This window comes from Acomys minous, assembly GCF_964271855.1.
Source record: "Acomys minous genome assembly, chromosome: 4".
NCBI lineage: Eukaryota > Metazoa > Chordata > Mammalia > Rodentia > Muridae > Acomys > Acomys minous.
In genome coordinates, this window is record NC_140486.1 from 15,165,211 (window position 1) to 15,179,440 (window position 14,230).

Sequence of the window (14,230 nt, forward strand, 5' to 3'; positions counted from 1 at the left end):
AAAAAAAACAAAAAACAAAAACAAAAAAACAAAACAAACAAACAAACTAACATCCATTGGAACTAGATATTTTGGAAAACTGAATATACTGATGCCATTGAATTGTCTACTTTAAATGATTCCATTTTGTTTATGAATTTCACCTCAATGAAACAGTGGGAAAATAATAACTCCCCCAGGAATCATACCACTGAAAGCAATTTAAGTGCTGTTTCTACTTGTACACAGCCATTGAAGGCATGACTTCATCCATGGCAGGAAGGACTTTGTGGTTTGCACAATGCCACGTGTCCATCCCCTTGTGTGTCCTGGTAACCTTTTTCTCTCTCTGCCTCCTCACAGCATCAGCTCACATCTGACATCTGGAATGATGTCTCGAATCTGGTCCACTCAGTTCAGATGGCACACTTGAAACTTCATCTGGAATCATAAACGTGTTCTGGAGCTCAGAACAGCCGAGATGAAGCTCCCAGATAGAGCAGGTGGGTAAAGGTGAGCAAAGGCAGCTGCTGCCAGAAGGCGTGAGATGGCACACATTCTCAGTTGGAATTTCACATTCAGATACTTTGTGGGAACGTAACATTTGCTGAATGATATTGACATCGCTTATAAGTTAAAGGTGTGAAGGCTGGAAAGGGAGGAATAGAGATCACACAGCTGGTAAAAAATAAGTAGATCGAAGGAATTGTACTAACTGGTTGTTTCTAGGTGCCTAGAGAGTCTATCAAACCATTATGTCCACTGGTTTCCATGGCACTTGGAGTATAATACACAATTTAACATACACTTGTTGACTTAGTTCTATTATTTATCCACTTGTTTTGGGGAGAGGATGGCATTCATAATGCAAGGTCTTTGGAGCAAAGGACCATATCTCTTTCATCTGCCAGTGCCTTGAGGACGGCCTGCAATTCAATAATTGATTCTTGAGAAACCATGGCTGACTGAATGATGGCATTGAGCAGAGAGGATGTAGCGGCTCTGGAGCATGGCATGTTATACCCTGTCTCTGGCACACAGTAACAGCCTCATACTGTAAATAAAGAAGATAGAGTCAACTTCACAGTTCAGGAATGGAATACGACATGCCTAGTAAGTGGCAGGCACTATTTATGCATTGCATAATGGCCATCAAATAATAAACAGTGTGCAAAAGAGTGGCCAAAGGAATCCATTTGGGCAACCGGAAGCAATCTATTCTTGAGCTCACTCATGTGAAAGTGGCTGAGTACGCATCTATGCCTTCAGTCAACAGTTACTTATTGAGCTGGCACTGTGTACCATGTGCTGTTCTAGGAGCAAGTGGACCTCACTGAAGTGTTGTAAAGAAAGGAGTGATGTACTCAGATGCTGCATGACTGTGTACACATGAATTATGGAGTCCCCTCTGACTTTCCGTGTGAAATACAAGGAGCAAAGAAGCAGTGTGTGCTATAGCTGGCTCATGGGTAGGAAGGGGTTGGCATGAGGCTGAGGTGGGAGAGCTGTGAGAGAATTTGGTGGATAATTGGGGCTGCTGAGCGAAGGGGACGAGGTGATGGGCTGAGGATGTGGGAGAGAAAGAAAGGAAGAAGCCGGTGGTTTCTATGACAAATAATGATGTAAGTGGGGCTGCTGTTTCCTAATGGGGCTACTGAGGAAGCAAGAGGTCAAGACAGGATTTGGGACAATGGTGGTTCAGATGTGATCCTTTTGAAGTATCTATTGGCTATTGACCTGCAGCCCAGCGGAGGGACCGTAGCCATGGCTATATGTGCGCTAATTGGTACAGGAGATGTTTAAAACCATGAGCATAGGTGAATCCCCCTAATCGGGGGAAGAGGCCTGGGCCTGATCTCCGAGAGGCTTCTGCATTTGGAGGACAAGTAGAGGAGGACCCAGCAAAAGGCAGAGAGAATGAACGACCTCTTACGAAATGTGGATTTATGGATTTGAGAAAAGCATGCCTAGCAGAGGCTGCCATCGCTGCCACTGAGGTGGTGGGCAGGCAGAATGGAGCCTGGTAAGACTTGGTGCATTGCTTTGGCTTCTTTGTTGCTGAGATAAAATGCTGCAGGAGAAAGGGATTGGTTCAACTCACAATATAGACGTCATCGAGGGAAGGCAGGGCAGCGGCCTGGAGGCAGGAGCTGAAGCAGAGGCCGTGGAAGGAGCGCTGGTGTGGTCCCCTGGCTTGCTCAGCCACCTTCCTTATACATGCCAGGTCCTCCCACATCACCATTTGCCAGGAAATTTCCACCATAGACACCCTTATAGGCCACACTGATGGAGGAAGTTCCTCAACGGAGGCTCCCTCTTCCTAGGTGACTTTAGTTTGTGTTAAGCTGTCAGGAACTAACCAGAACAGTAGACAGAGGCAGTGTCAGCCACACGGGGAGGGTGGGCATCCAGAAGTGGCATGTGCCTGTGAGGCAGCTTGAGACATGGCCTGTGTAAGGTAGATCATTTTTTTTCAAGCGTAGACTAGGACAGAGAGTGCCAGAGGAGGTTGTCACAGGGTGCTTTGCTTCCACAATGCATAAAGACATCCCTAAAACATGTCTATAGGGTAATAGAAAGACATTTAGGGGCAAGATGGATGATTCAGGAATGAGCTAACTGCATGTGGGAATTCTCTGTCTCACTGTGCACAGTGGTCTGAGAAAATTCTAGGGAGACAACACCTGCTTCTAGAGATTTTGTACCATTAGGTAAAAATAACTTGAGGAAAGTGGGATGTAATAGCATGCCTTCTGGGTAGAATATTGAGAAGACTATACAGAAACACATGTGTGTCCATATGTGAAGACATGTATGTGCATATGCACATACAGTGTGGGGTAGGGCATGGTGCTCAACCTGGCATATATACTTACACACATACACACACACACACACACACACACACACACACACACACACACACACACACACACACAAACACAGAGAGAGAGAGAGGTGGTGGGGAGGTCCTGGGTGGCTTCACCCTCAACTAAACAGCAGAGAAAACCCTAAGCTACAGTAAGCAGCACAGGTGTGACACAGGATCCCCAGGTTCCCTGCCTGGGAGGAGTGAAGTGACCACAGCAGGGGTCCAGCTATAATTAGCATCCATTCTAGCCTCGAAAGCTGCCTGTCCTTGAGGCTTTATAACAGCGCTTGGTACAGAGCCAGGGAAAGTCCAGGTGGGGGCTGGGCAGTGGTGTTTTTGCTTAGCTCCAGGAGTACAGCAGGACCCTTCAGGCTGGCCACCAGGATCCCAGCTCTGGAGCCAGTAGGCACATCTGAGAAGCAATGTCCAGAATTCCCTGACAATCACTTATCTGTCTGGGCAAATGTCCTTAGTGGCTGGCTCTCTCCAGCTCCTTGGCAGCACTAGCATGGGAGTGGCACTGCCTTGGCAGGCAGTGGAAGCTGGCAGGGCTTTCCCAAGGACTTGTCTCCTTGAGTAGTCTTTGTATATCTGGGCACTGTCCTGCTGTCTGTCCACCAGGCCCATACTGGGTTTACTGCTCACATCCCACACAATATTTTACTTTATCTTTACAATGATACAAGGGATATTCTCAGTGCTGCTTCTCCTGTGTGTGTGTGTGTGTGTGTGTGTGTGTGTGTGTGTGTGTGTGTGTGTGAGAGAGAGAGAGAGAGAGAGAGAGAGAGAGAGAGAGAGAGAGAAGAGACAGAAAGAAAATTGTTTATATTTAGAGTCTAAAAGGAAAAAGCTAGAGTTCACAATATTTTTAATTGCATAATGATGCACCATATTATAGCAGGTACATGGAAGGAAACCATGTCCCGCAGCTGCCACCCACTCTCAGAATTGTTTTATAAAGATTTATTTATTTATTTTATGTATATGAGCGCTCTACCTGCATGTCCACTTGCAGGCCGGAAGAGGGCATCAGCTCACATTATAGATGGTTTGTGAGCCACCATATGGTTGCTGCAATTTGAACTCAGGACCTTTGGAAGAACAGACAGTGCTCTTAACCTCTGAGCCATCTCTCCAGCCCCTACTCTCAGAAGTTTTTCACCAGTGTCAGGCAGTTCCTTCTTCTCTCCTGAATCCCTAGGAAGCAGAAACACCCTCCTTTGATGGGTGGTCACGGCCAATCCCTATTCTCTTCTCAAGAGGCTGGGCTTGAAAGCAACCACTGCTCTTTAGCCTCTAGGAAGTTCTTCCTCATCTGGATCCCAGATCTAATTCCTAATTGCAATTAAACGAAGCCTGTGAGTCCTCACTTCTAATAGTCAGTTTCTCTCTGAACATGCCATGGTTAGCTAATGCACACTCCCAACAAGAGCTCTTTTTCTGCACGTGTGGAATGGGTCCCACTTCCTGTCTCTTTTCTTTTTACAGGCTGGCCAGCGCTAGCTACATTGACCATTCAGTAATTTACCATGCTTGTCATTCTTCCAGCTGACAGCTGTCTATTGCACGGGGTTCAGGGACAATAGTTAATAAAATGTAGCCCTGGAAACTAGGGGAGCACAAGGGTTTGTCTAGGGAGACACCAATGGGAAAACAGACACATGCCAGACAGTTAGAATATGGCATTATGAGAGGCATATTGTGCCTAGTGGTGAATTTCTAGTGCCCTCTGAAGGCTTATCTCATTGTCTGCTGTCTCACTTAGAACCTGCAACAACGCTGTGACATGGGCAGCAGCAGCTTGTATTGCAGGAACCCCTCCAGCTTTACAAGGCCACTTCTAGCCTTACACTGAAGGGCAGGGTTCAAGTCCATGAACCAAGAGCAAACTCAGCAGTCAAACTCAGATTGTCTGGCTGAAGACTCCATGCACAACTGCTCTGCACTCACGTTTCTTGCATGGTAGTAGAGCTACCTATATGCTAACAATAAGATGCTAAGGAGGTGGGTGTAGGAATGTCCTCAGTAGGTCTACTGCCTGGGACCTGCCTTGAAGGGCTGCTCTGAGATGCTCCTTGCCAGAACCACTATGCCTTGGGGTGATCCAGCTCTCACTTTGCTGTGATCTTTCCAGGAGCAATACAGTTTCACATCCCCATCCCAATGCTTCTCTGAACACAGCTTTCCCATCACACTGTGACTGGTGACAGGAAAGACACTGCAAAGGGAACAATGACCCACCCTTTAAGGAATCACCATTTTAAGCCATCCTGGGAGCTGCTGAATTAAAGTCTGCCACTTAGAAAGTAGCGGTCCTCGTGAAGAAGATGGAGAGAGCTTTTCTCTTCCACGTGGCGGTCCCCTCCCCAATGCCTTGGAAAATGGTACACCCCAGGTGTGACCATGATGTAATCTCTTCATGTCCACTCACAGAGCTGACTGTGAGGGGAACAGGAGACCCTATCGGTTCTCCTCCACTGCACACCCTTCCAGAACGCACGCAGATCAACACCATCCGTAGAAGGCCATTGGGCTTGCAGGAGACTCACAAAGAGCTCACAAAAATTCACTCACAGTGGCTTTCTGATTGTGAATTTCAGTGGTGTATACCTGTGTGCGTATGCATGGCTGTCTGCTTATTATTTGATTCTGAATGGTAGCATGGCCCGCACTGAGCTTGTTATGCAGGCATAATTGATGTTATTATTATTATTATTTTTAACATCGTGACTCCCATCATGAGCATTGAGAGCTGTCAGAGAACAGAATTGGAATTAGGCTTTTTGCCTAATGCTTTAAATGTAAATTAAAAAGAGATTGCTCATCAACAGGAGGGCACCAGGATGATGGTGTTGGTGGGGGTTGTTGGTATAAGGAAATGTAATTAGTTTCTGTCTCTTGGGGGAAGGCAATAGCTATTAACCCTTTAATTTTCTCTCATCCAGATATCACTTTAATGAAAACCTACAACAGGATAATGATCTTATACTGAATTTGGGCCATGCAGGCAGAATTTTTTTTTTCCCAATGGTCTCCAAACTACAGAGAAAAATTCAGTACACTTGAACACACAACAGCATGAGATAGACGTAGGTGTGTGGGATGCGGCACGGTCTTTGGGTCCACCATGAGGGGGCTGTGTGACTTTCCAGGGATTCTTATTTCCCGTTTTCTGCTAGGTAGATATCCACTTCCCAGAGTTCCAATTTCTCTGATGTGACAATGTTTGTCTCCCCATGTGCCGCGTCTCCTCTGCATCAACTGTTTCCCTTGTCCCAGCACCACTTGCAGAGAATACTTCCCACATTAACAATGTGATCTGTGCACTCGTATCTGAAATTCATTCCTCCCCTTTTCTTTATTGGATCGCATCTTGGGGCTGAGCCCTCCTGCCTGCCCCTCCCCGAGGCTCTCAGGCACCTGGAGACTTTCTTCTCTTCAACCCTTCAACCTTGCACTCCACTTTATTCTCTCATTAGCTCACTAGCCCATCTTGCTTCTGCTGCCCTGGAGCTTGAGTTTTTTTCCCCCTCCCTGCAGTGAATTCTCTTTTTCTCTATGCATCTAGCTCCTCCCCTCCTCTGGCCAGTGGCTTTTCTCCCAGGTGAGGGGCCTCCCCTGGGGTGACTTTTTTCAGTCTTTGCTTCCCTAAGGATATCTCTGCATGTCATGGTGGCCATGCCCCTGAAATGAAATGAACCGTGTGTGTGTGTGTGTGTGTGTGTGTGTGTGTGTGTGTGTGTGTGTCTAGGGTTGTCAGGGTTCTCCCAAGAACAGAGCTGATAGGAGATGTACATGAATGTGCATACAGCCAGGACTATTATGAGAATTGGCTCACATGGTTCAGGAGGCTGAGAAGTTCCAAAGTCTTCCATCTGCAAGACAGACAACTGGAAACCTGGTGGTGTAATTTAGTTTCGTTCTGAAGGCCGAGAAGCAGACAACCCACTGGCTGAGGGGAGACAACGGTTCACAGAAAGGAAGAGATCTGCTTTTCTGCTCCGCCAAGGCTTTTATCCACATGGTCCCACCCCCAATCCCTTTGGAAACATCCATAAACACACTCAGAGACAAACTTTTGTCCGTCATCTGGGCACCCCTTTAACCTCATTAAGTTAGCACACATATTTAACTACCACAAATCCTCTGTACCTGCTCACTTAACATGGTGAAAGTACAATGGAGCCCTTTAGAAAGTATTGTAATGTAGCTTGATTAGCCGCCTTGTGGTTGGAAGAGGTAATTTGAACCCAACAAGAGACACAGGAAACCCAGGTCTATGTTAGGAAGACCATGAAAGGACCCAGTGAGGCCGTCTATAAACAAGAATACAGGCTTTGGCACAACCAACACCAGCTTGACCTTGGACTCCAGAATTATGGAAACAAGGCTATATTGGTTAAGGCATGCAGCATGTGGCACTTCTATACAGCCATATCATAGCAAAGGATTCCATGATGGCATGATGGTTCCCAGTATTTGCTATGCCCTTTCTTGTATGTCCTTGCTACTGCCACCTGACATATGCTCGAGAAGTATATCTGGATGTCCCCAGATGACACTGGTTCATAAAACACCATCTTGTCTTTATTAAGGAGCTTTTACTTCATCTGCCATAGCTGTTCTGGAAATTTGTGTTGAATGCCCAGGGCCCTGCTGTGAGCTTCCCCTACCCTTACCTCATCTTCACTGTGTTCATGAATACAGTAAATATTTATTGAGTACTGCTTTTTGCAGGAACTGAGCTGGTAGAGTTGCATCATTCTCTCAACTTTATTGTCTAGCAGGGAGCACTTGGGTGTTTCCCAAGCAGTAGCATTTTTACTTTAGGGTCCTGTGGGTAGCTGCATGATGCCTCTCCCTCCCCCGGCTGCTTGTAATCTGTGAATTTACCTCACCCTATGATATGTTAATTAATACGTCAAAAAATAGGTTGTAAATATGATTAAATCTGGGAGTGTGAGATGTGGATGCTAGTCTGTGTTATCTAGGTGGGACCTGTGTCATCATAAAGGTTCCCACAGAAGGCCGAGAAAGGGAGATAAGAATGGATATGAATGCAAGCTGGGGGCCGACTGATATGAGCACAGAGCTCTGAGTCGAAAGATCTGGAGATTTCTGGAAGCTGGAAAGACCAGGGATCTAGTCTCGCTGAAGTGCCCATGAGGAATGCACTCTGCTGGTTGTGTGACTGCAAATGTCTGAGTTGTAGATAAGGTTTTTGGGGTTTGGGATGATTTGTGGTTGCAGCAATAGGAGTGGGATGCAGGCCCAGATGCAGAAGGAGCTGTGGGGATGTCTTCATACTCATCACCCTCCCAGGCTTTGGCACAGCTCCACTGATGTCTAAGCAGTTGACTGTGTGGCCCTTCCCAGTCCTTTTAGCATCCAGATTTCTCAACTATGGAAGGCTCTGGCCTCATTACAACGTGGACTTTGGTGCCTGTTACAGACTGCTGCCTCCTGTGGACATCACAGGATGTGGGGACTGTTCTAAAGCAGGTTGCAAAACCATCACAAACACACACACACAGTCAGGGGGCCCATGTTAGTCAGAGGTCTGACCCCACTTCTCCACTGGTCTTCTTTAAGGACATTGTTGTCCCTAGGAATAAGGGAAGGTGATGGATGGGCTGCTATAGTGACTTAATTCTGACCACTGGAGGGGAGCTGCTTCATGAAATCATGTGTCATCTGGCAGTTGAGTGTTGAGAGTGGTGTCACTGTGCTGTCTGACTGCCAAAGAATAGACACAAAGGCCAGGGTTTTTGGGAAAGCAGGCATTGAGAGGAAAGACACGAATGAGCACAAGGCAGGAGCCCCTCACAGCGGAAGCTCAGGCTACAGTGATTATCCCACCCTGACAGAAAATGGGCACGCGAGAAGCTCCCTGCAAACAGGACACACTCTGTCTCTTAAACATCAAGGTAAATGCCATGAGCAACTGTGAGGAAAGTGGCAGAAAAAAGTGACAAAGAGGAGAAAAGAGTTTGTGGTGGGAAAATGCCAGAACCAAGAAAAATGGTATTAAGGTGTTTGTGGAGCCTGGAGAGAAACTGAATGGGTCAGGTGACTTCATATCCAGAATTGCTACGTTAGAAAGAATGCTGCTATAAGGGCTAGAAATGACTAAAAGAGAAATAAGGTGCAAGGGAAGAGAGAAGTAAGACACCCCTGGCAGCCTTCACACATGCTGGACTCTCCAGAGAAGGAGGGATGGTTGTATCCTGAACCCTTCATTCCCAAAGTGTGGGCTCTAGACTAGTTGCACCAGAGCATGCTGGGAAATTCAGGGATCTTTCAATATGGAGTCTTTCATAATCCTACTGAATGCGGTAACTAGGGCTGGGGTTCCAGTGCAATGTGTTTCCCAGGGAATTCTTTTTTTTTTTTTTTTTTTTTTTTGAGACAGAGTTTCTCTGTGTAGCCTTGCCTGTCCTGGACTGCTTGCTGTGTAGACCAGATTGGAGTTGAACTCACAGAGAGCCGCCTGCCTCTGCCTCCCAGGGAATTCTTAAAGTGATCAAGTTTAGGTGCCTGGCTCCAGGATGGGCTTCTGGGCTTAGTACCGCTCAAGCCTGGCTCAGATGTTTCTGTTGGAAGTGGGATGGGGGAGGGGATGGTGGGGGAAGGAAAACAGATACTTACATTGTGATTTATAACAGTAGCAAAATTACAGTTATGAAGTAACAGCAAAAGCGATTGTATGATTGACAGGCTCCACAGCTTAAGGAACTGTATTAAAGGGTCACAGCAGCAGGAAGGTTGAGAACCACCGACTTGGAAAACCAAGATATATGTCTAGCAAATGAAATATTCCTAATCTCTAAAAATCAGGATTAGATTGTACCTAAAAACTGCTTGATCTATAGAAAAAAAGCCATAGGATGCTTCCTTGGGTGGATGGGATGTGAACACTTAACAAGAAAAGCAGGGCATGTAACTGGCCAGCAGTGCTTTGCCAGCTTCCAAACACTCTGCTGTTGCTCTGGTTTGCTTTATTGTTGCCGTTAAACAGCATCCCATGTGCTTAAACACAGAAAAGAGTGCAGAGGGAAGCACAGATGGGAGTCCTGCCAGGTGGTAGAGGGCTGGAATCCCAGACACATTGAAAAAGAGCAAAGATAATCTACAGTGAGACCGTGGGGCCCCTCTTCTTGCCACCATGGCTTTCTTTAACTTTTTATATTTTCCTAGAAGAGAAAATTTACACTCAGTAAGATTCTCCCTCTGCAACAAAAGCCGCCCACATTTTTCTTTTTCTTTCTTTTTTCCCCCCCAAGACAGGGTTTCTCTGTGTAGCCTTGGCTGTCCTGGATCCAATTTGTAGACTAGGCTGGCCTTGGAACTCACAGAGATCTGCTTGCCTCCCCCTCCCCCATTTTTTTTTTAACAATAGTTTAAATTGTATATCTTGGAGATCTTTCCATGTTAATATCCCCAGAGAAGTCTCATTATTTTTAATGACTATCTAGATGTCTTTCACATCCTTTACTATTCCACGATATCATAAGACACTGATCTTATTCATGTCCATTGGGCTATTATAATGAATGCTATGATAAACAACGAAGAAAATGTTTATTTCTTTTATTTTCAAGTATATCGTAAGATAAATTCCAATAAGTAGGATTAATCAAGATGTAGATGCATTTTGATATTGCCAAAACATGCCCCAGTGTGGTGCTCTATGTTCTCCTGACTGGGTGAGACCCTAGATGCCCCTTGTTTTTACACATTACAGTCTCTAGGCTTTCAATTTCTAAAAATAATTCTTGTGTGATCAAATGAGGGGAAAATCACACTTGCATTTTTGATTTGTACTCATTCATTAATATGGCCAAGTGCTGTCTCAAAAGGTTGTTTTCTGTTTGTATTATTCTTTTTATAAAAAAAAAACCTCATAGTTTTGGCTTGTTTTATGTTGCTTAATTTTTTATTAATGATTTTAAAGATGTTTGCTAATTAAATTTTTCTTTGTTCAGCATCTGTTGCAAATGTTTTTCCAGTTTGTGATTTGTTCTCTTCATGTTGCATTTAATATTTTGCTTTGTTATATTGGCTTTAAATATATTTAGTCAAATTCGTTGTTCTTTTCTTCTGTGGTTTCTGAGTTAAAAGTTTTTTCTACATTCCTGGGTTGTGGAAGTGCACAAAGTTTTCTGAAGACTTTATTCATGTTTTTGAGACCTTGCTTGTGGACAGAATATAGAAATAAGGTGGATGGTGGTGCACATCAAAGTCCATCGACCAGTGAGTGCGCAGGTGGAGTGCTGAGGAATGGGTCCTTGGGAACCTGCATTCCCTGGGCCTTGAGAAGAAGATGCTTAATTCTCTGGGTGATAGCATCTAGATTGAAGCTACAACCAGCCAGACAACCAATTTAAAACTAGCCAGTGAAATTGAACAGTGTGCATGCGTGTGTGTATATTTTTAAATGTCATATACTTGTGTGTGTGTGTGTGTGTGTATATATACATATATATGTTCAAGTATACAAGGACAAATTAAAAACAGGGTACAGACATTGATGTAAGTAATACAGCAAACTTTGTTATTAGTGTATTGGTGTTCAGTTTATCTCATAAAGGCTAGTATCAAGGCATACCAATAAACCCAGCATGCGCTTTGCTAGTGTGTTTTTGGGGCAACTCAATCAAACATTTTATTTTGAAGCACTTACAGGTTTGTAGCAATTGGTTGAAATAGTGCAGAGAAGGTTTGTGTGTCTTTTGATCATGATATTGCCCAGTGAAAACACCTACATAAGTGCAGTCCACGTTGAGCCAGGAAATGGACATCTCTGTGTGGTACACACTTTTATTGTTTGAACACATTATATGTGTATCTAAAGTGATTTAGTCAACCCCATCCCCGTTTTCTCTCCTCCGACTTCCCGCATACCGCACACATCACAGTTCCCTCTCAACTTCATTTGCTTTAAAAAAAAAAAGCCCACTTACTGATTTTATTTTACTCAGAGTTTGTATCTTCACTTCTTGATGGGCCTATCTACAGTTTCATATGCTCTACTACACTGATATATTAGTGTACAATTAGCATTTAAAAACTAATTTATTAAACTTTATTTTATGTGCATTGGTGTCAGATCCCTTGGAAGTGGAATTACAGACAGTTGTGAGCTGCCATGTGGGTGCTGGGAATTGAACCTGGGTCCTTTGGAAGAGCAGATAGTGCTCTTAACCACTGAGCTATCTCTCCAGCCCCTACAATTAACATTTTTAAGTTGGTAAGTAAGTTAAGATCAGGTATGTGGAGAATATTCATCAGTGAATTCATCAGTGAGTCTGGAAAACTGCTCAAGGCTGGGTAGAGTTCTGGGAACTGACCAGTATAGAGTGCTCCTGTTGTGCTCTGGGCATCATGACATGGGCAGCTGAACTTGTCCTGTGTTTATGGATCTGGAAGGGTGTGGACGTGGAGCATCAACTTCCAAAGGTCTTTGAAGGCACGCCATACAACAGAGAAATTGTGCCTACACTGTGTCATGCCAGTGGCTATTAAGAGAGACAGGGGCTAGGTACTAGAAAGTCGGCTCACTGAAGCAAGTCTCCCACCCAGGAGCTCTATGAATCACAAGAGAGGAGAGGTGAAGTCGGATGCAGACCCAGTGGCACGTTAGAGTGTTTTCCATTAACTTTATAACAAACAATGGCTGTGCCCATTGTGGCGCCTACTAATTATGGAAACACTTAAGGTTGAATGGTATTTTTACCACCCAGCCATTTCTCTGCTTTGCCTGTCTCTCCCTGTTTCCTAAGTAGATTGTATTTGTTTCACCACAAAAGTGTCATGGCTACTCTGTCCTGATATTGCTCCCCTTTTTTCACTTGAGTAGATGTAGGCCATTTTCTGGTAAGTGTGCATGTGTGTTTATGGAGGATGTATTTTTCATAATCATGATCTATAGAAACAAGCTAATGAGAGGTTGGTGCCTGCTACTATTCTCCAAGGACTGGTATACAGTGCCTGTGTAATAGAAGACTCTTCTCCCTTGGAGCTCTAAGGAAAGATCTGAGCTGAAACCACCTCAAGGGGAAGAAGGTCAGGTGTGTCAGTATGAATTCCATCGGGTTGAGTGTAACATTCTGCCCAACCACAGGGACACACGTTAGGATCTGCTTGTTTTTTATTGACCAAGAGACTAAGAAGTAAGTGTTAGCATGGTAGCTCAGTGCTATTAAGGTTGTGTCCCTTCACGTTTCTTGGCTCTTTCTACTTGATCATAGCACAGCTGCCGCTGCTCCTGCCACCACGCCAGAACCAAGAGGAAGCAAAGGGAAAGAGGAAGAGTAGGTTTCAACTTCTGCCGGGAAATAGGGATACTTCCTAGAACCTTTCCTGACCAATTTTCGTTTGTGTCTTATTGGCTAGAATTTCCCCTGTGCCCACAATGAATGGGCTATAAAGTTTACCGCGACATGGGCACACTCATTTTATAATGTGAGAAGAACCAAGCCCAGGGAACAGAGACTCTGCAACTTGTAAATGGTTTAAGTGCATCAGTCTGTAAATGGTTTAAGTACATCAGTCTGTGAGGATGGAGCAGGGATCGTAGAGCAGCAACTTGAACAACTCCATTGAGTTGAAATCAGTTGTAGTATAAGGAAGGGTATAAGGTACGAAATCAATCATTAAAATAAACGTTCCTTGTGTGTTTTGTTTCAGCCATTCTCTGGAAAAATTCAACTTGTGAGCAATTTCTTCATAGTCCCCCCATATATGTACCTATTATATAATATGCATATGTTACATATACATATATAATATGCATATATTAAACATGGTGAGATGTTTCGGTCCATTGTATTTTGGAGTCAAATCAGGCTTCAGAAGATCATTCACTTGTATTTGGGTATTGTCTTTCAGTAATTGAGACCAGAGCTTGACTCCTGTGTCCACAATGCTGCTAAATTAAATTAGGGATTTCATGGAAAGAACAATGAAAGCCCAAATTTTATTACTATGCTATTTACTTAATATGTATGGGCAGGGAGAGCTTTAAAGTGATTATATAAAACAGGCGTTGCATTCCTAGGCTCCAAATGTTGGTTTTAGGAAATGTGTTTGGTAACATAGCTCTTTTTTTTTTTTTTTTTTTTTTTTGCAATCTTAGTTCTTTATTCCAGACAGCCATTCCTTGCAAGCCACTTTCATATTTAAAAATACATTTTCATCCATTTTTGACAAAGGTTCTGGTTTAATTTTAGAACTTTTAAAATGGTATTTTAAAGCTTTAATTATGTACATAGCAGACTTCATTATGATATACTCATACATATAGACCACACTGTCTGATTTTACTTCCCGTTGCACTCAGGCTAACACCCTTCATCGTCCCTCCAAGCCCATTTCTAT

The 14,230-nt window shown here is 44.1% G+C and overlaps 1 long non-coding RNA gene across 1 annotated transcript in view; it reads left to right on the forward strand.

Moving 5' to 3' along the window:
• LOC311597021 overlaps positions 1-14,230 on the forward strand; it is a 323,741-nt gene that overhangs the window by 195,968 nt on the left and 113,543 nt on the right. The window contains exon 4 of the long non-coding RNA XR_014779063.1: positions 343-492. This is a non-coding gene — a long non-coding RNA (uncharacterized lncRNA). The remainder of the gene's footprint in view (positions 1-342; positions 493-14,230) is intronic.